The sequence below is a fragment of the Chlamydotis macqueenii genome, chromosome 14 (assembly GCF_036417535.1).
Source record: "Chlamydotis macqueenii isolate bChlMac1 chromosome 14, bChlMac1.mat, whole genome shotgun sequence".
In the NCBI taxonomy this organism is placed as follows: Eukaryota; Metazoa; Chordata; class Aves; order Otidiformes; family Otididae; genus Chlamydotis; species Chlamydotis macqueenii.
Genome location: NC_141569.1, coordinates 12,696,230 through 12,720,549, shown reverse-complemented (window position 1 = coordinate 12,720,549; position 24,320 = coordinate 12,696,230). Strand labels below are relative to the sequence as shown.

Here is a 24,320-nt window from a genome sequence, read left to right as displayed (position 1 = left end):
ATGACTGTTTTTCCAGTAATGCACAAATACAGTTAAGGTAGAATTAATCCCTTGGGCTTGAAGGGGTAATTTTTGACCCAAGTTAATTATGAAGCACTGAAAGTACCAAATGGCAGATGAAATCTACTTGCAGCCTGATTTTATTAGTGCAATTCTACCTTACCGCGTACAGTACTGAACTATCCAAATAGTCCAAGTGAGACCTATTGTAACAAAAAGCAATTTAAATACAGTGCTCAGCTAATGTGGCAATACTCGTTTTGCAAAACAATAATTCTTACCGAATTAAGGTTTCTCTCAGCTGTGTTTCACAAGGCAGCAGAGACATTTTCAGTAAGTACGAACACAAATAATGTTTCTGTCTAAAACCCATTACATTAGTAAAGATTAAGAGAACAAAAATTAGAGGAACTGCAAAAAAATGAATTATATGAAAGAGGAAGTAATTGGTGAGAAATTGAAGTAATTTGTAAAGACTAGTGTGATACTGAAACACTTTAGTTTACAGCAAACACTTGGGGATTCCCATGAGGTGTCAGCAAGGGAAAAGTGGCCAATGTAGCCTTCTGTCTAGCTGGTTTTATTTTCTGATTGATTTACCAGAAGAATGCAATTCCTAGCAGTGCAATCCCAATAATTTTGGTAGTTCTACCAGCTTAAGAGACAACAGACTTTTGCCTTGGAATGAGTTTTACTTTCCACATTGTCACAAATATAACTGTTTTCATATGACACAGATGGATTGGATTTATATGACTATCTTCACTAAGGTCCACACATACCTGTTAGCGTACAACCTAGATGCGAGGACAGGTTCCTCGCTAATTTTTATATCAAGCTAATTTAAGTGGACTCTGATGAGTTTCTTCTGAATGGCAGAAGTCCTCATCACTCTCCATTTTCTAATCTAGGAGACCACATCTGATCTACCAATTTTCCTGTGACAGCTGAGGTTTCCTGAAATGCTCGCTGTTGGATGAGTCTTTCTCAGAGCAGGATTCACACTGATTTCACAGCTGTGGCCACTTTGCTTTAGCCTTTCCTCCTGTTGACATCCCTTCAAAGCTGCTGCCCCTTCATCTGTTATAGAAGACAAGCCAGAGCCCTCCCAAATCAGAGGCAGTCTCTCCACAGGCTCCTGGTGGACAAAATCTCTTTATACCATTGAAGAGGAAGCAGTTGATTGCTGGGACTTTCCATCTGTTAAAATCTTTCTATTGCAAAGAGAGGGAGGGGGGTTGCTGTTCCCTGTCCTTACCCCAGCAAATCTTCTCTTCATGGCCTTCACCTCTTTCACAGCCAGCACCAGAAGGAGGGAATTTAGCTCTTGGTGTCCTCCCCTTCCCTGTTTTTAGCAAGTGAAACCTAGATATGGATCAAATCCTCAGGAGGCACATGCCTGGAAAGTGGCAGAGGCATTGACTGAGCTTTGCTGACTTATCCCAGCCGGATGAATCATGGTCCTGCCCAGTTCACAGTGCTGCTAATAGCATCTGACCATAGCCAGGCAGATCCTCTTCAAAGAGGGCTAATGGATGGTGAGAGCAGGCTGGGCAGGAAGGGAGCTTGGCATGGAGGTGTTTCAAACACAGTATGAAAAGTGAAGTGAAAAATGAGATAAGCTTAAGCTAGGGAAAAAAGGAAAAGCAGTTGGAGTTTGTGGTTGAGGAGCCTGCAGTGGGGCGCATGGCTCTTCCCAGATGTACTCCTGTCCCCGGTGCTGCAGGAATGCATGGGTGAGAGAGCAGGCATCTTCCATCAGAGCTGGGTGGCCCTTCAAATTAGAACAGGAGTGGGAACAGGGAGATTTCTAAATGAAATCACTGCCCAATGGCATAGCCTGTGAGCTAGAGAGCAGTGGAAATATCCCTCTCACTTGGTGGTTGGTGGGAGGATACACAAGACTCCTTCTGTGCATAATTGAGCAGCATAATGGCAACCGGAGTAATGGCTCCAGACAGAGACCAGTTTAACTTTTCCTGGGCCCTGAATAAAATACAACAGCCTGGTTCTTTATTCTCTCTCTGTATGTATTCTGTAGGGGTTTCCTAATGCAAACAAAGCCTTTTTCTGGGAGATGTTAATCATCAGTCCTGACTGTTATCTCATACTGAGTATCTTTCTTGTATACAAGATCTGTATCCTGCCTAAGTGTGTTGTGCCCTGGATTGTCATTAGCTTTCAACAGCAGAATGTCGCTTGCTCCATAATCAGAGCATTCATCTAACCTTCCAGTGCCGTTCACAAAGGCGTATGAGCCAAAAGTCCTCTAGGACTCAAGAGAAACCCTGTCAGTGTGACCAGTCTGTACAGTCAGACATGCATGTATAGCCATTTGAATTACAAAAATGGGAGCTTTTTTTTTCTTTTTTTTTTAACTTTCTGTGCAGCACACCGCTAACCTTGAGTAGAAAATAGATGCTAATAAATGCAAGGTCTTAAAAATATGAATTATAGCCACTTCACACTCTATGGCAGACTCACACTGGTGAAATGGCTTAATACTTAATTACAATGCTTGTCCTTCTCTTAAGTGCAGATGACATTCCTCAGATAGATTTTGCAATGACATCTGTGGAAATAAGTTGCAAAACTAATTAGTTATTCATATAATAGAGAATATTGACTGTGCACTGATTAAAAGGGTGCGGTGGCACATCTAACATGATGTATCTGTCTACTAGGTTAGTCTGCTCCCTGAGGTGGTATTTTTTTGAAGATCTTACAGAAAATGATGAAAATACCCTTTGGCATCTAGGATACAGATGTTTATAGAAAATATTGCCTTTCATTTACATTTTGATAATGATCAGGGAGGGCTATCATGTTGCAAAGTGGCGTACCTTCCTGCTTGTGCCCTGGGAGGAATACCTGATCTGCAGGCTGTAAGGACCATTTTGGGGGTGTCAGCTGGAATAGGATCTCCAGGTTATTAACTAACTGCAGCCGTAAGTGTTCTAAAAGCAATCGTTAGACAACTACCCAGAGAGAGAAGGGCAGGCAAACCAGTATCTAGCTGGAGTCAGGCCAGTGCTGCTGTTTTGTAGGGTAGTTGGGAGATGCTGCACCGTGAATCAGTTGGTGTGCTGGTCTGGGATGCAGCATTTGTCATGTCCTGTGAGAGGCTCAATAATTATTGTTTTATCATAACATTTGTACTTGAGATAGAGCTATTTGTACCAAGAATATTGAGCATGAAATACAGAAGTATATAGAAAGGTGGCACGGAAAGCACCTTACTCGCCTATCACTGTCATCCCAATCCTTCACAAACACTGTGATATTTAGGATGTAATCATGTTCAAAATGACTGACTAGCTCAGAAGAGGAGATTTTCCTTTGAACACTGTTCTTATCTTAAAGAAATGAGATAAATGTAATCCACTGAGCACCGTGTTTGCTTTTGGGTAGAAAAATACATGGTTTTCTTTCATATTCCTCTCTATCCCTTTATACTTCTCTCCAGCTGTGTATGTCGCATTTCTAAAACCCAAAGTGAAGAGCAATGCAGGCAAAATAAAAATCTTTGCCTTACTCAGCACTTAGTACCTACTTTTAAGGAAGGACTGTCTCCCCGCTGAGACGTCGCACACGAGCCTGGGAGCCCTCTGGGCAAACAGAGCTCCCCGCGCCTGCGGCTGCGCAGAGCCCAGCATGGGTACTGTGGCTGGGGCTTCGCCTGCTGAGGAGCAGCAGTTATGAACCAACTTCCTTAAAACTGAGTATTTAACATGAACTTCTCATGAACCTGGTACAGAATAGGGAAGGACAGTTGAGACACTTTCCTGTCCAAGGAAGGAGTTCCTCAGGGTTTGTTTCCTGCTGCCGTGTGCTGATGCCAGACGGTTTGGCTGTATCGAGGCAATTATAGTTATCATTTAGTGTGAGTGATACAAGCCCACTGTGATTAAAAAGGACACTTTTACAAAGACACTAATTGTACTTCAGACTGTACTCAAGAATCAATAGCTGTTGCATAACCCTATCAAAGAGAGGAGAAAAATGTCTCCATAAGTATAATGGGATCTTTTTTTGAAAGGAGTATTTTGTATACTTATTAAGAGAAATCATAAACATTTACTGTGCCTACAGAGTCTTTATTCTGAATTTATGTTTCATGTGGAATAGAGTTGTTTTCTCTAGGCCAAACAGGAGCAGCTATGTCATTTCCTCATGACTCGAATTGATTTTATCTTTTTCATGTGCGGTGGCTGCTGCTGCTCTTCTCCTCTCATGCGTATTTTGCAGGATGGATTTATCCCGTGGGTTATTGTGGCACCTCTGTCTGTTTGGAATAGTAATAAATTCTGACCAAATAGCGTTGCTGAGTTCATACTAAAGGAACATCACTCCCTGCTCTCGAATGGTGTTGGGACTCAGCTCTGCCTCTCCGTGCAGAGGCAGAACGTTGCTAACGAGAAGCCCTTTCTAAATATGACTCATCAGTCAAACCTGTGTCCTTCTTTGGGGACCCCTGGACAAGCCATAATTGCTATCTACTTTATCTAGAATGATGGTGTTCTGGTTTTGTTAGTGAGGGGGGGCCTAAGGTGGTAGCTTCTGTAGGAAACTGCTAGAAGTCGCTCACCTTTGTTCAGTGGACTTGGCCAGGCCTAGGGCAGACCCGCTGCTGGCCAAGGCCAAGCCGATTGGTAGCAGAATGTCCCGTGATAACGCCTCTGCGATAATGTATTTAAGTGGGGGAAAACAGGAAAAAAAGGAGGAGAAGATGTGAAGCAGCTGAGCGGGGGGCAGAGAGGGGGAGGCGCGAGCCTCATGGGCCTTGCAGGCCTCACCCTCTGGCCTCCCGCCGGGCAGCCGACTGGGCCCAACTCGGCCCGGCCTGGCTGCAAGAAGTGGAGAGGAGATGAGAAGTGAATAAGATGTAAAAAGGATCCTGAGAGACGTCTGCCAGCCTGTTGTGAGGAACGGCTGCAGACGCCAAGGTCAGTGAAGAAGGAGGGGGAGGAGTAACGCGGCTCCTGGCCAAGATTCCTCTGCAACTCGTGGTGAAGACCATGGTGGAGCAGGTTGTCCCCCTGCAGCCCATGGAGGTCCACGGAGGGGCAGAGATCCACCTGCAGCCTGTGGAGGACCCCATGCCAGAGCAGGTGGAGGCCTGAAGGAGGCTGTGGCCCGTGGAGGGCCCGCTGGGACAGCTGTTCTAGAGAGACTGCACCCGTGGAAGAGATGACCCACGCCGGAGCAGTTCCACGAAGGACTGTGGCCCGTGGGAGGGACCCCATGCTGGAGCAGAGGAGGAATGCGAGGAGTTCTTCCCCTGACGATGATACAGCGGCGTAAAACAACACGTGATGAACTGACCGCAACCCCCATTCCCTTTTCCCCCCCCGTGCCGCTCGGGAGGGGAAGGTAGTAGAGATAATGTTAAGCCCGGGAAGAAGGAGGGGTGGGGGGAGGTTATCTTGTTCCCTGTCTCATTCTCCTGCTAATTTTAGAAATAAATGAATAGTTTTCCCCAAGTCGAGTCTGTTTTGCCCGTGACGGTAACTTTAAGGATTTCTCCCCGTCCTTATCTCAAACCTTGAGCTGTTTTTCTTATATCATCTCCTCCTATTCTCTCGGAGGGTGGGGGGAGTGAGAGACAGACTGCGTAGTCTGGTCCTGATCGGGGCTGAACTACGACAGATGGTAATATATTATTAGTGTGTGAGCATTACCTGTGTGCTGCCGTGCACTTTCCAGGCTCAGCAGTGAGCTGGCTCAGCATCGTTGGACTGGAAATGGCCGGTGACCCATCTTGCACGGCTTTGCTGGCAAGTAAAATAACGCCATGTTTCACTTCAGCTGCATTATGTCCTTGGATAGAAGCAGCCAAACTTATAGGGGTGTGTTTCACAAGGTGTCATGCGGCTTTGGGGCCGTGCAGGAGATGAGGAAGCGGAAATGTGATTGCAACCTAGTAATAGCCAAAAGGCAGGTGAGTGGCTCCAAGAAATCCTGGAAAACATGGTCAGAAATACAGCTCATTCTCCAGAGAGAAGGAGCAAATCTCCCAGGGCAGTAGCTGCAGAAGGAGAGAGGAGCTTTCCCCCGGGTTAGGCTAACAGGAATGGGTGTCAGGCTCTTGGGACCCTCCTGGCAGTTGGTTTGCCAGCTGAAACTCAGCTGCAAGTCTCCATTTCTCATGTTGAGTTGACCTTGGTTCATGAGTTTTCTCTTGCTTTTCACAATACAAAAAGAAAAACACAATCTCTCCCTCTTTGCCTGGTTTCATGTCATTAAGGACGGTTGTGAGGAGGCTGGCTGAGGACACGTTATAAAGTGACACAGGGGAATCAAGCAAGAAAGTAAACCAACAACCCCCCAAACTTAGGCCATCAAGGATCATAAAGGAGGTTGTAAAGCAGAGGGGAAATGGCCTCCTGGTGAGCTTGAGAGCAGCTGAGAGGACTGGATAATGAGGAGATGTGCTGCTGTAAGGAGATGTTCCCTGCCAGTGAACTCAGTGAAAATCTGCTTATATTTGATATAATAAGGGCAAAAAAGCAAGACACAAAGGGTTTATGCTGCTAGTGCTGAACTTTGTGGCAGTGATAAAAATATGTCATTTCCTGTCCACTTCCTTAAGTATTAACATTTTAAAAGACAGAGAAAGAAGTAAAATGTCAATTTATTAATTTTTTTAAGGATTTGGGGTCTTAACTTTAATGAAGGGGTAATAAATATAAATGGATGTTAATGGAAGGTTATTAGAGCTGTTCATTTTCATAGAAAATATGCAGTATCTTCTCGTGCAATGCTAGAGGTTAAAGATCATTATTGCTTCCTAAGATTTCCAAAAGTAAATTCTCTCTGTTATGAGCCACAAGGTATGATTGAAAATGTGTGCCTGTGAAATGGTTTGTAATAAATTCATATGGCAACAAAAGTCTCTTTAGGAAAACAGGATATCTTGCAAGAATCAGCTCTGTCTAAAGATGGAAGTTATTTTTATAAACCTGAAGAATTTCATTTTGGAAACTCAGGTGCTGCTGGAAGGATCACCTGGAAAGCACAGAGAAACTTGTGAAAAAATCGTGAGCTTTCAGCCAGCAATTGAAACCCAGAGTTCCCTGGGTTAAAAACTGCTTGACTTTAACAGGCTTTTATCTGGTTTATACACTTCTAATTAATTACAGATGACATTTCTGACAGAGCCTTTTAGGGTACAAAAATTAAGTCCTTCGTAATTGCTGTTCATTTCTATCTGAAGCTTCCGAACCTCTCAGTACCAGATAATCAAGTCTTTTTCCCATGGGGCAGAAGGAACTGTGCTGGGAGCACAGTGGAAAAAGCCAGTCCCAGCTGTACGGTGCTAGGAGATTTGGGCAATGCGTTTCTGCTCCTCGCCAAATCCGAATCTTTTGGTTTATGTTATACTGCAGGCATTGGTTTAATTCACAGATACTTTTAAGTACAGAGGCTTTGGTAATGTGGGATTACCAATGCAGTTTTGGTGTTAGTATTAATAGGCTAACTCCTGTAGGCAATGCTTTGCCTTTATTCAAAAAAAGAGTCATGAGATAATGACGCCCTTACACATCACATTATGTCCCTTGATCACTTCTGTATAATTCGCTTCAAGTTAATGAGGTCTTCTTGTAATCGCACTCTATGTGTTTCTGCGTGAGATGCACATCTGGAAACAACCCAGGTCCTGAATTCAGCCCTGGGATCTGGCAGATGCCTTAGCGTGGGACTTGGCCCACCTATGCCCTGCACACAGACATAAATCCTCAGTTTTCACTATATGGTATCAAATCGAATGTATCAAGAAGAGAGTGATTCATCATTTACTTAGGCTCAGTTCCTCGTCCTCACCATCAGTTAATGCATAACTTCACCAAAAAAAAAAAAAAAAAAGGCTTACTGAAAACATCAAGGGCAATACAGCTAAAGAGAGTGGAAAATGGGACACTAAATCTCTCCTAGTCCTTTCCTGCATAGCATGTGACAAATTTTCTAAAACACCTACTAAATATGTTGATTTTATGGGTTCTCAGTTGAGCAGTGGGATATCATTTAATCTGTCCATCCCTTGGCATTGTTCTGAACAGTGACAGAGGACCAAGCAATGACTTTGTCAGAGCATTTTGCAGAGCTTTGAGGTGCGTGGCATTCAAGCAACATCACGCCAGGAGTCTAAATCTGAGTCTAGAGGTTAGTTACAGATAGAAAGAATAAATCAAGCAATAAAGGATGCCTATAAAAAAGGATGCTGCCTCTTAAATGAAGACATTTCAGAGTTCATCATAAACCTCTGACATATATTCAGTCACTCTGCCTGCTGTCACAGTCTGAAATATATTTCAAGGTGCCTGCATATTTTATGCTGTAACCTCTGATGAATACATGCACATTTTCAATGATGTTGCATCATACCTTCTGAACTGATGTGACTTGAAAGGGGAAGCGGTGTCAATGCAATGGGAGCTCTGCAGGCAAAGGTGCTCACGTAAACATTGAAAGTGTTTCTCTGACTCACGCAGTATTTCACAATGTCTGTGCGAAACCAAAGGGAGGACTGGTTTCATAATCATCTCTTTGAGGAAGCTTTCCTCGAGCTGGATGCCAGTTCCCTGTTTCTGAGTGAAGCAAAGTCAGACTGTTTCCTTAATGACTGGCTTTCCTCAGCCAAGCTATGGTAGGTTACAGCACTGGCTAACCTACCAGGGTGACCAAACTATTCCACAACAAATTAAATGCTTTTTAAAATTTGAATTGCCAAAAAAAAAAAATATATCAACCAAAGAAACGTCTTTGGATGCGCTTTTACTTACTACCTTCCAAGAGCTAGGCTGAAATTTTGACAGAGCCACCAAATACTCACATATAATGGTTCTCCCCAAGTGGAGATTATGGCTCTTTTGAAAGAATTATTGCAAGAGCTTTGTAGGACCAATCCTTAAAATTGACCATCTCTTAATTTTAAGTGAGGAATTAACAGTGTGGCATTGATTTATGGAGCTATCCAGACCACTTCTGCAGAGCTTCCTTCTTTCAGAGGTAAGTATTCTGGGAAGCTGCTGGTAAATGTATTATCCATCAGGACCTGTCAGCCACTCTCCATATGGCTTGCTGCAGTCAGAAAAATGCAAAATTCTTCTCAAAACTGTCATTTTCTACCATTCAAGAAGTGCACTTTCTGAGAGATTAACAGTAATTCAGAGGAGGCAAAAATTATTATTAGTGAATATTTCCAAAAGTAACTTAAGAAATTTGAGCACCAAATTTGAGAGATTTGGTTTTTGTAATGCTTGATGTTTCAGAGTTGAATGCTCCATACTGTGTAAATATCAGGGTGTCACAAGCTGGTCACTTAAAAAAAGAGCGTTGGACAATTCTGACATTTTCAACTTGGTTTGAAAAAAAATAAAGGAACCAAACTTAGGAAAAAAAAAAAAAAATAGCTGATGCTTTAAGTGCTTATGGCCGCTGTAAGAATGTGCAGACTTTGCAAATCTGACTCAACTACTTGAAAAATGATGGGATCTACTTTCAGTGAAAGGCTAGAGGTGTAGAGGAGAGACCAGGATGATCAGTTACTGCATGAGAACAGTATGGTGTGTCCCTGTGGGGTGCCACTGAAATACTTCTCATCTGAATAACTACTGCGTTATCCTGGACGGTAGAACAGCTGTTTTCCGTTCCAAGCCTTAATATACTCATGGCGACAGTGAGGCTGTTGTGTTTCTCAGGGTTATAACTTTGAGCGATCTATAGGCGATACTAGATTTGAACATGTGTGAATTCCATTCTTCTGTCATGCGTGAGGCCATGATGGCGGGGAGTTAATGAAGCCGTGTGTGGATGGGCAGCCAGCGAGCCAGTGCCTATAGCGTAGCCTAGTTCACTCTCTCAGTGGAAAGCAAATAGAAAAATCATTTTCACAGTGCCCAGCAATGTTTATCTTCCAGGTTGGCTGGCCTGCAGTGACATTAGTGTCCCCAGAGCTTCTGAACTTAATCATTTCCAGTTGCTGCTTGCTTGCTTGAAGCGGTCCTAGTCCACCCTCCAGTGTGTTTTTCCCGCCAGTCACTATGGGAACAGCAATCAAAGCTCATATTTATGGCTCTGTAGATGTCCAAGGTCAGAGAGCTCAGGTCTAGTGGGAACAATTAAAACGGACCTGTCCAGTTATATCTCTTTAAGCTCTCCCCACATTGTACCTCTAACTAGAGCAGTAAAGTTAAAGCAGCATGACTGTCAGGATGTGACTGCTTTATGGAAGTATCACCCTTTAGAGGAGATGATACTCTGTACGCTGTCATCTGTAGATGCATACTAGGGGTGTAGTCAGCATCGCTGGATAAAACCTGCACCCAGGTTTGCCTCCGCGTCGCCGCTGCCAGAGCTGCACCCTGCCAGACTCGGCCGTGCCCTGCGGCCCCGGACAGGCATTCCCGCTGCAGGAGCTCGCCTCGCCGCAGGCTGCGGGAAGGCAAGTCCTACCTCATCCCCCACGAATGCTGCTGGGGTGGAGTTGTTTGAATTACTTTGAAGTGGCAGAGTTTGTTTATACTGGTTTGAGGGGGGAGGCTGTGTGGTTTTAGTGGTTTTGCCCTGGGTACTCCGTTACTGCCATCACCTATAAACTAAAAATGGCAAATCTTTGGGTTTAGGGTAACAGCAAATGTTATTTATACCTGGTGGCTTGCTCTAAAGCAGTACACAGGAAAAAAAGAGGACTGTGAGAATCAGTGGAGTAAGATGGAGGGAAGAACTGCAGTGAACTTAATATCTGAGGGACAGAAAAGTAATTCTTTGGCAATTTCCAAGTTTTGTAAAAGCCAGCTGTCTCTCTCTCCCCTCCTGTTTATGCCAGTGTCAGGTTCTGTTGAGAGACCTGTGTGATGGGGCTCATGATCCCATTGTCCATGTTTTATTGGATCTGGGGATGAAATAGGTTCTTTTCCTTGAGCGTTAATGTGGTATGTTACGTAAGAATGAAAGTCGTTTAGACCAGAAGATCCAGCAGCAGATACTGCATGGAGATACAGTAAGAGTTACCTCCTTCACAGGCAATGGGCACAGGAAGATGCAACATCAGAATTTTAAAAACAGGCCAGCAGGCATGTAAACACCTTTACAAGTCTCCAGTCTTTTCTAATGGTCGTGTTATTTTAAATATTTTCCCTGCCAATTCACAGCTAATTCAGTTTGTGCAGTCGGAGCATGCTTGGTTAATGTTTTCCTACACGGGATTAGTTCCTAAATGCTGTGAATGTAACAAGTCCTTTCTGTGCATAAGGCTGTGTAGACAGTGAAAGAGATGATCCTTGCACCTAGCTGTGTCCTGAGCAAACAAAAGACAAAAGGAGACCAGGCATGGCTCGCTGAATTGACTGTTCTGGTCATGTACAGCAATCCAAAGGCTGAGGCAGGAGAAAATCCAGGTTGACTCCTAGGCCATTGCCTCTCTAGCACTTCTGAATTGCTTTGAAAAACAAATACTCGCTCCTGCAATAAACTGAGATGCTGGGATGTTGCGTGAATATGAGAATGTGTTTTAGAACAGCAGCTCAAAAAAGCACCAGAGTTCCCATTTTGGAGCTTTGGGCTTTCCACTTCCCTGGCATTTTGATGTATGGCCATGGGTTTGGGGTTTGTTGGTGCTTCACCTTCCTAAATCGCAGCCAAGTCTCCGTAAAAGTTTGGATCCAACTCGAAAAGTTGTATTTTGATATCTAAACAACTTTGAACTCTGATCATGAAAAATGAAACATTGGGAAAATCTGTGAGTTGTTACTGTTGAGAACTTTCCTTGTTCATCTTGGAAAGTGGGGATGGGAGGTAACCAGCTTTGAGTGCCTCCTTCCTAGTAGGGAAATTTCTCTGAAAGAAATTGTCTACTGTATTTCTGTGGTACAAATATATAGATTTCTCTGAGCTCTATATGACAGGCTTAATATTCAAAATGAGTAATCTTTTAGGTTGACTCATTCCAGTGTTTTATCCCAGCAGTGACACTGGGTAATGTTAGCAAGTGGGTAGTGGTTTGAGCTGGAAGGTGCAGTGTTGGATGTGACTCCTCAGTGTGGTGCATGGACATGACACAAATGTCCTCATTTCCTTCGGGCCACATAATGAGGACTGGGTTTGCTATTCTGGGACTGGAATTTACCACTCCTGGCTGCTGGGACATGGGGGTGTTACAAGGAATGCTGAATTTTGGTGTTCGCTGTGCTGGGGCTGTGTCGGGCCAGCCTTAGCACATAGCATTTCTCTGTCTATGGGGAGCAGGTGACATTTGGAAAACTGGCAGAGTGACAGCTTCAGATGGTAGAAATCAAGACATCTCACGTATTTTTTTGCTTGAAAGAACAGAAACACACCAGCATTTTAAAGAGAACGGAAGAAGCATACCCTAACTTCTGTCCTGCCTGGCTCGGTGGTGGCTTTGCTTACTGACCGAGAGGAAGACCATGGTAGTAATTTTCACCAGGAAGGTTTTAGCAGTGGTGGCCACTCACTGAAAATTGTCCGTATTCCATGTGCACTGGAGGAACCCAAACAGAGTTTAAGTTCTTACCTGTTTTATTTTCCCTCCTGCTGCCTACCAAGCAGACAATCAATATATACTGTTAATGTGACTGCTGAGAGATACCATGAGGGTACAGGCAATTCAGAAAAAGCAAGAAATTCCAGGAAAAAAAAATACACCTTACAACTTTGATTGTTGTTGGTTTCGAAGGCAGTAAAATAACCACAATTATTTTTTTCGCTTGCAATGTTTCTTCATTATTATTATTTCGTGTGCCCAGGCGAAAGAAGAATTAATGATTTTAAGGTCCAAGTTCCCCTCCTATGTTATGTTTCCAAGGTAACTCTATTGACTTCTTTTAAAGGCAGTACTTGGGAAGTCAGTGGGGTTACCTCTGTGTATCTGGGGGTATTTCCACTGCACAAGACCGTCTGATGAAGTTCCTCGTGTAGCTAATGGCTCAGGGACATGCTCTGCAGTGGAGGTGGCGGTCTGCTATAAGAAATTTTTCACATGAGTTGGCTTGGCACTAGGAGAAATCAGCAGCAAAGAGTTGCCTGTATCACTTTGCTGTGTTGGGGACAATTACTCCTCCTGAGCTGTGCTGAGCCATCCTGCACTAAACCCATGCTCGTGTATGGTCAGTACCTCATGGGGATGGAAAGCGAATTCCAGTGCTTCAACCACAAAGACAGCCCTCCTACCTGCCTGCCTCTCTTTTTAAAATCAAAATAAAATAAATCAAATGAAATTAAATTAAATTCTCAGCTAAAAACCTGTTCTAGGAAGTGGCTATGCCACTGAGTGGCATGGACGCTTTTCTGTGATCAGTTCAATTTTTTTTTAATATCCATTTCATTTCACTTCCATTTGACCTCTACCATTGGCAGCTGTAATTGTCTCTTTGTTATCTTCTAAAAAGTCATATGAGGGAGATTATTAAAGTCAAAACACAGACTTACCCAAGGAAAGATGGATGGAACCGCATGGAAGATGTTGAACATTTTCTCATTTTGCTCTGATAGACCCAAGGAGCCAGGGAATAGATTTCTGTACCTTAAAACAAACAAAGTCAACAACCTACAGCATGGATGCCAGCGACAGCACAGTGGTGTGTGTCAAATGGCATAAGCAGAGCCAAGAGAAGAAATTAGAGCTTCCTGAAACAAATGCCTGTGAGCAGCAGTGCTTCATAGCTCCCAGTTCGCACCAGTCCCAGGTGGAGCAGGACAGGGATGTAGCTGCCCTATGCAGAGGTGACTTGATGCCAGTATGATCATCTCCCAGCACACGGTGAATTGCCACCACCGGGCTCAGCCTCTCTTTTAGTTAAGAAAAATATCATCCAGCATATCTCTTGAAAGATTGCCAAGCCTTACCTTGAGAAGTATGTTTTACTCAGGAGTGATTATGTGCAAAAGATAAACAGAAAACAGTTTCATTTTTAGCTGAAGATAAATTGATGCTAAGGATTTGTAAAACATCCTGTTCCCAGAATTAAAGTAGTCCCTTTGGAGACATCTCTATACTCTATTTTTCAGCAGGTTGGAGTGGGTTTTTTTTGTTTCTTGATATCATTCTCTCTCTGCTCCATTCCTCCCTCCACCCACCCACACAATCCCTTTGTTTTCTTCTCTGCACCATTTCCCAACCTATTTTCCTTTGCATATTTGAAAGCAAGAAATTAGTTTGAAATCTCAAGTAGCTGTAGATTTTCAGTTCTAGGCTATCAAAGAGCTTTGAGATGAACTCAGAGTTGTTTGTACAAGGAATTGTGTGCGTGCTTGTGATTAAGCGACGCTGCTTTGAGTCTGCCAGGCAGCAGGGCAGGACAAGGAATTGCAGCTGGAAATAGGAATTTTGCCTCTGATCCGGGAGCCTGGCTGTGAAGGAGCTGGCTGCTGGGACTCTCGGAGGGTGAAACACCTCCCTAGCGCTGAGCGGGAGCCCAGCACGTTTGAAAAGAGGATAGTGCAGTATTATTGCATAATAATGGGCTGGACTGGAGGAGTTTGGCTCAGTTCCACGGCCTTATGTACATGTACACGCAGACTACAACGGTATTGCTGGTGTAAATTGTGACTGTAAAAGAGGCCACAAATTTGGCATATGCGTCCCTTTAGATTTACAATTTAGGCATATTTACTATTTTGTCAAGTATGCTGGGACAGCAAATGGTACATCTTCTGCATAAAAATGAAAAGTAACTAAAAAGCTGTTAAATCCTCTATATAGCTCTGATCAGAGGAGGGAAAATGACTACAGATTTGTGGTTGACAAGCTTCAGAAAAGGTTCAACAGAGTGTGAAAATTGACATTTAGCAAATAGCAATTCAACCTTCATTTTTTGTGAAGCTGCTTGAAATAAACTGCAGGTTTCAAACAAAATGTTTGGTCAGTTGTTTTATTGGATGTTGCTTGTCTCATTACTGCAGTTAATTAAAAGAGGGGACAGAAAGTCAAAGCCAGAGTCAATAAGTTTGTTAATAAAGATTTCATTTGGGAGAGTCATTATAAATTGACTGTACAATGAATGGATATGCCACAGGAGTATGAGTGTCTGAAGGTCTATAAATGGGTTTTCAGAAATAGCCATCAGGTTGTAGCCAATTTGTCGTGCTAAATAAGCTCTTCAAATCCACTTAGGCAAGTCTGTGCGTGTTTCCTAAGGACATCGCTGCTGAGTATGTGATGCACACGGAGACACCTTTTTTACCAGCAGATTTGTTTTATATTCTGCCATTTCAAATCCTTTTTAGTTTTGTTATCTCTATATTTCTTATTGTAAGTGATTTACTATTAAATCAAATCTTTTTAGAAGAATAGAATAAATCATCAGAGAAGAGAAAAAGTAAAACATCACTGCAGAGAGCACTGCAGTCTGAACCTGTGCGCTATCCACGTGAGATTTTAATCGACCTGACCCTTTTCCTTTACGTCTGACCAAACAGCAGGTAAAAATCCCATGACGGAAACACTTCAAAAAGAATTTTAAAATGGAAATCTAGATCAACATTTCTTCTCTTCATAAAGCGGTTGTGATGTAGAAGACTGCGTGCACACTACTGATGATAATGACTGCAGTATTTGCGTGGCACTGCACCCCTGCCAGTAATCCTCTCATTTGAGTACATTGGGTTAGCACAAGAAAGTTATTTCTCTGTCAGTGATGACATGCTGGTCTGCTCAGCAGGATTATTTAACACCCTGAAAAACAGAAGAATAAGATAAAAATCCTGTGTGGTGCAATCTTCTTCCGAAGTATAGCAGAAGAGCAAGCCAGGAAAGTTGGCCGGAATGGACCCAGTGGTCAACTCCTGACTGTACTGCACATGGAAGTCACCCCAAAGTACAGCACTGTACAACGTCCCTGTTAACAAATATTCTATGGGTTAATCTAGCAGGGTTTAGCTGACTCAAGTACCATCTTTCTATTGGGTTTTATAATTTTAGGCCAACTCTGGTTGCTTTTGTCCTCCTGCAGCCATCCAGAAACCAGTACACACTTCAGGAAAAAGCCCATTTAAGCCTCAGCTGTTGCCTCCAGGCTACAGTACAGCTGTCCCTCTCCCCGCTCCAGTGGCTCAGGGTTTGGTGGCCTCACACACCTACTTTGTGATGTATTCACCTCCGTGTTCCTGATGGCAGCACTTTGTCAGACATTAGGCAGCAAGTGGTGTCAGTGGCCCCACTGAAAAGCTACGATGCTTTGTATTTCTTCTCCTCCTCCCTGTCTTGGTGACAGTACGTCAAGATAATACCCAATCTTAGCAGCCTCTTCTGTAATTCTGGTTGAAAGGGTTTCTTCCAATTTATGCCTTTTAATTAGAAGCTTTCAACCTGTAATTAGAAACTTAAACCAGCCCAACCTTTGTTTCTGAAAAACACATTTGTGGCTTAGGCAATTATAGTAACATAAAAAGTAATTATTTTTCTCCATGTGTGAAATGAGTATGCTCATTAATGCAGCCGACAGGTGGAGGATTTTCTTTTGTTTCTATTTGTTTTATTTTATTGCAATAAGATATATAACAAGGTGTATCAGACAAGCAAAAAAATAAAAAATAAAAAAAGGTTTAGGTAGCAGATGGAGCATATCTAACTACCAAGTCTGTCATTTTGCCGTGCTGGGAGTGCGGAGAAGCTGTGGTCGGCAGGAGCAGAGCATGACCATGCTGTGGCTCTAAGCCTTCTGGTTCACACACGCAGCCGCAAAAGAATTTCCAAACCATTACTTGACCAGTTTTGACCCAGACTGTGTAACTTATGACCAGAGACATTTGGTGGTGAGTTTTTCCTAATAAAAATAATGACAGGTTCTTAAGTTCCAGCCAGTGGCATCAGTAGCAGTGTCGTGGCTTAGAGCTCTGTAATAATGTCATTTACTGCCCCACTTCGGATCATGCCAGGGTAGAGGACATCTGCCCTCTGATTTACCTCCAGCCAGAGCTCTGCTCCTGTATCTCGCAGTGCCTCGTACAGCTGGTTCCTGGCAGAGATCATGTTAACATACAGGGCTATACTCAAATGGCTGAATCTTCTCAGTCCCACCCACAATTGCTGTGGTTTTGTTAATCACACCTCTACTCTCAGCTGATAATACCTCTACAGTGGTGCACAGTGGCACGGTGCCTGCTCAGGATGCGACTCCCAGCCACTCAGCATCTTCTTCTGGCCATAGCCAGGCCATGTTACGTGGAGGTTTCCTACCACAGGGCACACTGACAACTCTGGATGTTCCAGCTTATCAATTATGGCTGAAAGATTGAGCGGGGCAGGGTGGAGGTGATCCTGCAGACAGCTCTCTGCTTGGGTCTGTCAGGCACAGTAGGGATTCAGAGCAAGACCAGTCTGCTTACAGCCCACTGGGTGAGGAGAGTGAGGTTGCAGTCTTCTGTACACTTAAAATAGGAATAATTCATTTTGCATCCCTGAATCCCTTCCCTGGCCACTTACAACGCATCATCTTCTTAAACCACATCTGTATTTACCACACATCATTTTCAACTATCTCCCAATTTCTATGATAATTTCCTTCCTTGATTTATAAGCAACAGCATTTTTTAATTATCCAGATGATTTTAATTTTCTCAGCCATACCTCTGCTTCGTTAAACATTAATCTCGTACTTTTTTCTTTGACAATCTCTGCCCTTCACCACTTCTCCAGTTCATAATGAAACAAGATCTCAATAGTATTACGCAGTACATTTTTCTCCCTAGATTAATTTGATGTCTTCTGTTTGATCTCTGCTTTTGTCTTCTAAATACTGTATTTGGCTTCTTGTAAACCATTCCAGAGATTAATTAAAAAGTCAAAAAAAAAACCTAAACCTTAAAACATTTAGGACAACTTTGCATAATTACATCTCCTTCAGCAATTCCCATGCTGTAGTATGGTAGACAGTCACAAAGAATTTACAATTGTATTTTGATTTCTCCAGGTTTTTCTAGTTTTACTGCTTTTCAGTGCTCTGAATAAGCCTCAGCTAGTGCAAAATGTACTGGAAGACTACAACAGGGGATTGGCAGTGTGCTGGGAGGAACTGCATGCTTGAACTTTTCCTCTTGCTGAGGAATGACTTTTTTTTTCAGAGGAAAATAAAAGCTGGTTCATTCCTGCTTAGTGCTGTAAGCCAGTACCATACCTACAAACTCCTGTGGTTCCTCATTTGTCTAGACCCATTTAAATCTTCCTTGAATATTAGCTGAGCATCTTCCTAATGCTGGCTTTGACCTGTTTCGTAACAGTTTCAAACCATTCCTGTTACTCAATAAGCCCTCCTGCCAGAGTCTCTGAAGATATATTAAGATATTTCCATTATATGGTCAGGAGAGTATTGTTGAAGCACAGACTCAGTTTAAGAAAAGTTCACTAAACACAGTACCTGCGGCTCAAACCCAGTGAAAAATAAACAGACTGGTCCACTTGGCGCTAAGCTGAAGTTAGCAAATCCAGCTTCTTGTGATTAAGCACTTCTTTTTGTATTGCAGCTGTAAGAGTTTACTTGAAAAAAAAAAAGAAAGGTATAAAATGAGATTTAAGCCATTAGCTTGAGATTGAATTAGCAGAGCTGAAGCAGGGAGAAATGGTCAGGACTTGATAGAGGCAGCGCACCAGGAGGGGAGGATGGAGCAGGCACACAGGTACGCACACACACCCCTCCTCTCACTTATCCATCCATCCATCAGGGACCACAGCACTTGTAGGGTCCGAGCAGCACTGTTCATGCAGCATGGTTAGTAGGTTCTCTACCCAAGAAAACATTAAAGCTTATGAATAATTTCAAGCACAAGTGTAATTCATAATATTTTCTGAATTCCTCTTTCTTTCTCTTGACTCAGCTTTGTACAAAATCTCTTTAGCATCTCTGTTGCCCAAATACAGAGAAGCAAAGTTGTTGCATCCCTTGCCATTTGAACCAGACTTAGCTCTGGCTCAATTAGAAAATTGTAATTTCCAATAAAGCATCATTAGACCTCTGCTCCTGTCAGGTCTCTGACAGATTTAACTAAAGTTTCCTTAGGAATTAACCATGGTTTGTGGGTGGTAGCTGAAAGAATTTTCATTCATTGTCCACTAGATCATGTTAGGAGTTACATGAGGCTTTGGACCACCAGCCATAAAAATCTGTTTCAGGGAATGGCTGCACTGGAATTGCCACTTGTTAGATTTGCAACATAAACACTGGAAACTCTATGGTGATAACATACTCTCAAACTAAATAGTATTTACAGTGATAGGCAAGATTTACAATTGGATGGAATGATAATAATATATCCTTGTTTACTTCTGTAATTAATGCTCTGAAAGAAAATACCCTGGAAACCTTCCATAAGCAAGATTTATTTCTGTTGATTGAGACTGTAATCAGATGTTCTCATTCAAACAGTAAATGGTGTGCTTCATTAAAATGTAATTGAAAACAAGATTTATGTCAGTGCTAAGCAATAAATAATAAGGATATTTTCTTATTAGTGATGATCTCTTCTATAGGCTGTCAGGGTACTTGCTGCTTTTGTACTGTGCCACATACATCATATTTTGTCAAAATCATGGTATGTTGGAAAAAGTGTGTATTTTTGCCTTTTGATTTTTAACCTCTCACTCAGATGTATTGAGGCCAGCTTCCTTTTTTGCTCTTTTCTTTTTTATATTGGGCTCACTGTTGTTGCCATATTTTAGCTTATTTTGTTCTCATGAAATGATGGTACCTTCCAGTAGGAAGGAGATGTAGTGATGAAGGGCAGAGCTCAGGGCAGAGCCTTTGGCTCTTTGGGAGATCACAAGACTTTGCTTGAACTTATGGTCAGTTGAGGTTTTTCACCACGCGAGTCCAAACCCTACCCGTTGTTCCTCCTCCCAAACATTTTCTGTTCCAATACAAGCAAAGGTAAGACAAATTTAAAAAAAAAAAAACAAAAACTTGAAAAGCATTCTAGAAATAGAAAACTAAGCATGGTTTCTTTGCAATTCAGTAAAAGCTAATTAACTTCCAGTTAATGGGGAGAAAAGTATTGTGTTTTCTTCCATGAATAGATATATATATATAAGATAAGACAACACACAAATAAGGGAGTCAGAAGTGTAAGTCACTGCAAATGGGTGATCCCATTGATTTCATTGAAACAAGGGAGTTAAAACTGAAAACAAATTTCAACTTGAGATACTGGTTCATTACTGGCAAATTGATGGAGCTCTACGGTTACTTGCTAGCATAATTTACCAATTGTATGAGATGTAAGCAGGCACAGTGGTAATATTGGCTAATTTTATGCTCAATGTGAAACCTTATAGCTGGTCAGATGGATACCATAAGAAATAATTAGAGTCATTAGGAATAATGGGCTACAGCTGCAGTAATACATGCTCTATTCTCAGTCCAGAGGTTTCTAAGCAAAATTAAATTAGCTCCTGTTACCACACTGTTGCATCATATGCTCCTCACCTCCTGAGAGTAACTTCTCTTTCCATTTACATACTGCAAGCAAAGTTTGTGCCCCATACAGAAAATTCCCCTGTTGGGGACAAGAAATTTTGAAGCTTGGGGCCATTCCTTTTCCCAGTCTAGTTTGCATCAATGTGGGACCTGGGCAAGTATTTTTCCCCCTGAAGTATTTGCATTAAACTTTATTTTTTTAAAGGAAATTATGTCCGCTTTATTGGAAGCACGTCTGCAGCCCCTAGCTGCTGGTGGTACTCCCTTCTCTCTTCTCCCCAAATTCCAAAGGCTGTTCATAGCAGTAAGGAGAATGATGTGTTATCCAGGAGGGGGTGAGGGGAGGAAAGGGACAAGAAGGAAATATAATCCATGCTGCTGGAGTGATTAATGAGACTGTTTATGATGGACCTTAGGCCCCCCCTCACTAACAAAACCAGAACAAAGTGAAAGCTTGAAATCTGGATAAGTAATGATCTTTTCAAGAGAATGACTTTTGCTAGAACCACACTACAAACTCACATGCTGACCTCCTTCAAATTATTGCTCAAGTTTTCAAAGCAAAGCAGGGATGGCACTGAAAATTTTGCTCTCTTGTTGATTCCCAGGAGCACAGAATTTCCAGCGATAGCAGGAGAGGGGTTCACTGTGAGAGGGACACGTGCCATCACCTTTCTTTAAAGTGTGAGATGCTTCGGTGATAGGTTTGAGTAAAATTGCTTAAGAGGCACATTTAACACTGTCCATTAAGCACAGTGAGCTGGAGGAAGGCTTCGCATTGATATGCAGGCCGAGTGTGCTCAGAGGGAGGAACAAGACTAACAATATTTTTGATGAAGGGAAGAGCCTAATATTGCAGTTTTTGAAAGATCAGCTGTCCATCTGCCAGCCATCTATCTTTGGCTATGGTACCTACCTGCCCTTGGTTATTACAGTCTGTAACTGCTTCCCAACCACAAATATATTTGTCTTTTCATGCTCCCTGGGGAGCTGGGAAGTGCTATTACCTCTGTTGCAGAACTAAGAACTGAGATTAAGGGTCAGATTTGTTATGGCATTTAGGTGCTCAATGGGATTTTCAAACAAACCTAACACCTGTTGTAATAAGTGGAACCTGGGTACTTTGATAGTTCTGAAAATCCTGGGTTTGTGTCTTTTCTTTTAAAATTTTGGGCTTACCTGATACCCTGCGATCTGTAGGAGAGGTCCCCATGTTGTGGGTAGTCACTCAGACAGGAGACCGTCTCTTCATCCGCCTACTAGGAGACTGTAGGTGGGACAGGAGCAATCTTACGGTAGTGGAAGGAAAGAAGCTTATCTGGGTCCTGAATTCAGCAAGCTGTAACTGTGTGGGTAGCGGTGAATGTACCCTCCTTGCACGGCTCTGTGAGAGAGGGCAGGGTCTGGTTCTGGAAACACTGGAGCAAAAATGAGCAGCACCCATGGTCAATAAAAAGGGCTTATGTGCCAGTTGCTGGGATGCAGGAGCAAATAATGAAACAATCTATATTCATGCAGCCGCCTTTCCAGCCTACTGCTGTTAAGTACGGGCTTGCACCTAAATGGGAGATGTGAATCCTACTGAAAGCTCCGGAGTATCACACTGGAAAACAAATGTTGATTTTGAAAAAATTATCTATTCATCGCTAAATCATTTCCTTTCATTATTAGTCTCCAAATGGTTCTACTCTGGAAAACAGAATGAGGTTTAAAAGCAGAGTGTCTTTTAAACACTTGGCGTCAAATGAAAGTGTTCAGTAAACATTGCGCAAAGCCCCTAGAGCATAAACTCCTCCAATGCTTTCTCTGGATTTGCATAGATTTTACAACTCCTGGTTTAATGAAACCAGGGATTCATTCAGGATATCAAAAAGTAATCAAATTAAATCCTTTACAATCACATGCCCCTCAAATGCCAAAGAAAATTTCATTAAGACCTTTCTGTCCTCGTTTACAGTAGCATAAATTGGGACAAAAGTCCCATGCAAACAGATGGAGTTACACCAACATTGAACACATAAGAGAGAAGAATCAGACTCCAAACCCATGGCACAAGTACAAAACCATGTGGGATGCAAGCCCGAGTGTCTCCACATTGAAGAGCTACACTTTGCTGTTCTAGTACTTGCACTTATTTCCATAGTTTTAAGGTTCTAAAAAAAAACAAAAAAAAACCAAACAAAAAAAAAAAACCCCAACACCCTGGACATCAAAATTGTATTTTTAACATTAAAGGGGTGGGGTTTGGTTAATTCAAGGTGTCAGCAAGATTGCAGCTGTCTGAACCAGTGATTCAGGATGGAAGAGTGGGGGGCCAGCTCAGCTAACTGATAAAAAACCCACGCGTGGTGCTGCAGGGAGCGGGGTGTGTTCCGGAGACGCAGCAAAGCCCCAGTGTTGTGCGCTGGTCCCACATCACACCATGGACTATCAAGAGGTGCTCAAGAGGGTCATTTGTGCCTCCATGAGGTTCTACAGGGATTAGGATGTGTCTAATTGCATCAGTGTTTGTACGATGCTGTTATCCTGCCTGTAGGTTTTCGTTGGGTGGAGTCACCTTGTTAGATGTGAAAAGAAAATAAAACTTTGGGACAATGTTATCTAATAGACCCCCAGGTACTTGGTACCTTGTTCAAAGGATGAATTTAACTCACTTTGATGTTATGGGGACCTGTGTGTGCAGGGAGACACAAGGAGAAAGCCCCACGTGATCCCTCCCACATGGTAAGATATTCCCTGATTTCCCAGCTCTCTGCACTCTCCAGTAAAGCACTGGTGTGGGACTGGGAGGCTGCTCCAGTACAGGGCAGGAATTGAGAGCTGCTTCTGCAAATGAGTGCATTTGCACTGTGGTGTCGGATCACTGTTTTGCACTTACAAGATTTATTTCTCAGTGGGCAGAAGAGCTACAAGATTAACAGATGAACAAATGTATTGAGACAGCCAAGACATCAAAGAAATTGAAGAGTCACTAAGATGTCAGAGAGCCTAAGAGTCACCTGGCCGTGGTTCTTAGGAATTATTTTATCCTCAGATTAGCTCAGCTGTCTTGGGGTTTGGACACATCCTTTGGTGAATTTAGCTACAATGACTTAAGACATGACTGGCCTCAGCTCTCTGCTTCTGCTCCGGAGGATCCTGCCTCTGGAGCAGTGGCAGCAGGAGGGAATATCTGCCTGCATCCCAGCCCCTGCAACTCGGATCCTGGGGGCTTAGTGCAAGCAGAGCGTCCTTCATTTTTCGGTGTAGATATCAGCTTGGGAGCTGCACCGCCAAGCCCTGAGGCCGTGTGCTGTGGCTGTTTTTACCACAGAGAAATTCTAACAGATATTGGAAAGGCAGTTATTGCAATTGGAAGGTCAGAGGGAGTCATATCCCAGGTAGGACTATTTAATGTCAATCATGCTTTGCAAGCTTTTTCTCCTCCATGCAATCTGCAATTCAATCAGGGGGGAAAAAAAAAAGTGAGTAGCAGCAGTCTTAGCCTGCGGTTACTTGTACAGGAACCAGCCAAGGGGTGATACCAGTGGAGGGATCAGAAGAAGGTTTATGTAAGATGTAGCTTCCCTGCAGAGAACAAACAAAAAGCAGCTCAGAGGGATTGTGCAGAGGTTTCTAACCAGGAGACCATGCTCATTCCTTGGGCTACATATGCCTGAAATTTAGATTTAGTTGGGTCAGCCAGGAAATTAGAGATCGGGCTCTTGAGGGAAAGGTGTTCAAAAAGCAGGAACATGAAGACACCAAGAAAAGCAAAAGTCAGAACTTGGGAAGTGCCACACAGAGGGAACTGTGCCTTTGCTTTATTGAACTGTTGGCTGCAATAAATACAGCCAGATTTCCTCAGTCTCCCGTAATGTTCTCTCAGGAGCAGCAGGAGTCCATTTAAGAATA

General features: G+C 42.8%; 1 protein-coding gene across 8 annotated transcripts in view; it reads left to right on the top strand.

The window, feature by feature from the left end:
• Nucleotides 1-24,320, top strand: part of SGCD (sarcoglycan delta) — a 335,023-nt gene that overhangs the window by 298,967 nt on the left and 11,736 nt on the right. The window lies entirely within an intron of this gene.